A 2,641-nucleotide genomic window follows, 5' to 3' on the forward strand; every position below is an offset into this window, starting at 1 on the left:
CATGGAACTGACAGAGATGTTTTTGTTTGTTTGTGATTAACTGCCCTAATTGTGATTGTTTAGAGATTTTAAAGGTTTTATAACAATGCTACATCTTCTTTGGCTATTCTACAATCTATTCACCTTTTCAGCACCAGTAGGCTACTTTCTGTGCAGCCGCACACACACACTCAGGCATGCCAATCAGAGTGCGAATTACCCCACCATAATTGGGGGGTACTGCTCCTTCACTTCTTCTATGACCATTATGGTCCACTACCATATCAATCCCCATCGTGATCGCCAAGTGCAACGTGTTGTGCAACACACATACAAGGTCTAAACAAGGACAAACTGATAATCAGTAGTCTACAGAATATCTCATTGTTATATTATATCTCATTGTTATATTATATCCAAAAGAGAACTGTTTTGATCACCTCTCAAAAGTTAGAAGTTAAGTGCACTGAAATACCATTCTAATTACTAGTAAAAGTAATACCTTTACAAGAAGCCTATTGCCTATTTCATGAAATATTGATTTGGTTTATTTTTAGATTTCATAAGACCTTGAGCCGGTAAGACCCAACCCTCTCATATACTGTAACAGAAACCAATTTTCCTTTTCCTCATAGTGTCTCTGTGAATAAAATAAAATCCTAGTTTCATTAAGATAGTATCAGGGTTCAGATGAAACTAATACCAATTTTAATACTAACCAATTAGGCTACTTGGCTCTTTTTATGTTTTCACAGGTTTCACTGATGTTATGTAGGCTAGCTACATCAGACCCTCTTGTGCTTAATATAAAAACAACACAGGATCTGTGCCAAACTAATTTCAAAAGGGCACAATAATTTATTCAAGATAAAATGAGAATGGACACCTAGGCTATGGACTGGAGTTCATCTCCTTGGAAATGACAATAGATTTTACCTCACCACAATGTAAAATAATAATAATAAATGATTTAAATAGAGAATTATCTTGCTAACTTACCTTGGTATCTAACCAGGTCCACTTTACTAGACTCAGTGGGTAGTAGCAGGTAAGTAGCCGGTAATTAAATGTATGAAGACGTGACATGAGCTATGAAAGAACAAAACACATTAATACATGAAGGTTGTAAAATAGCACCTTTTCAAAAAGCTAGACGTCTGCTAGCAACTTACATTTACCCATGCACGTACCCAGCAAACCGAATTTAAGCTACTAGAGGAATCTACCTAACGTTGACACTTGCTTGAGAAGTTGAAGTCGTTCTCTATCTCTGTTGCTTCTAGCGCCATGGTGGTTAAAAATGGTAACGTTAGGCCTACTAATACACAGGTTTCCCGTTTACCAACAAAACTGGATGCGCGCGCAGCCGTGAGGCAGAAGAAGCTTGGTGGCCGTCCACAATGTTATAAACTTAACCTAAATAGTCGGTTGCTGTAAGCTACAATCTGATTTTTTTGTATACCCCTGTTGTCTCAATGATAATAACATCTAATTTCAGACTATATTTCAAAGTTTGACGTTCATTTGGATTATTAATATAACATCGTATTTTGTCATTTTTGGCGAAGACATGCATGCCATTAGGGATATTGAACATATTTAACATTCTCTAACCATCGTGATTTCGAATTGGTGCAGTCACCAAGCCAACTGTAATGCTATTTTTTCACAATATCAGAAAAAATATCTGACCCCCTCAAAACTGATATTTCTGTCTCTTTGGGGGGTACTGGGTCTTCATTGGGGGGTATAGTACCCTCCAGTACCCCCTGTAATTCGAACTATGATGCCAATCAAGCATACACAAAAGTTTCAAGAGTGGGGGATGGAGTAAAATATGGAGACAAATTGAAGTGTGATTTATTTTCGCGGAACGGATGTACAGGACTGAGCGGCGGTCATATTTTGTACCGCTATGCGGTACATCTAGTTTTCCCTACAGTACTCCGTCTGGAATAGGTTGATTCGTCCTCGTTTACTTCGGAGGTTGGGCAGCCGAACCAACCAGCGAACATAGGGCGTCCCTGAGAGCGATTACGTTACCCAGGCAATTACTACGTCCCAGCCCCCAAAGCAGACCGCTTGGAATACATCAACGTAGGGAGCGAAAAGGGCTTATAGGCTACTTATGAAATCTTTGAGCAAATGTGAATAAAAGGCGCAAATAAGGTTGGTGTGAGTTATTTCAGCTCTTTCTAGTTTAGCCTATTAACAGGAGTGTTACGAACGAAGTCACAGTCGAGTAGGATGTTATATCGTCAGCTAAACTTTAGTCATAGATTTTGTCACTTGAAATAGGCTACGAACGTACCCGAGTCAAACTTTAGTTTAGTAGGCTACATGGTCGCGTCAAAATCACTATTTTTCAAACACTAAGAAGGCTTGACATAACATGAAACTTTGATCGAAGCATCATCAGTGTCTTTACATATGAACTCGAGCATTGAGAACATTGTTTGTGTACACATAGACAAACAAAGAAAGATTTTGGACAACTCACTCCTTGCAAGATGGCAAGATGGCAGTTGTTCAAAACCTTTCTTTTTGTAAACTCTGTGTACACCAACAATGTTCTCAATGCTCAAGTTCATTTGTAGAGACACTGATGATACTTCGATGATACTTCGAAGTTTCATGTTGTGTCGAGCCTTCGTAGTGTTTG

This window comes from Alosa sapidissima, chromosome 4 (assembly GCF_018492685.1).
Source record: "Alosa sapidissima isolate fAloSap1 chromosome 4, fAloSap1.pri, whole genome shotgun sequence".
NCBI classification, from domain to species: domain Eukaryota; kingdom Metazoa; phylum Chordata; class Actinopteri; order Clupeiformes; family Clupeidae; genus Alosa; species Alosa sapidissima.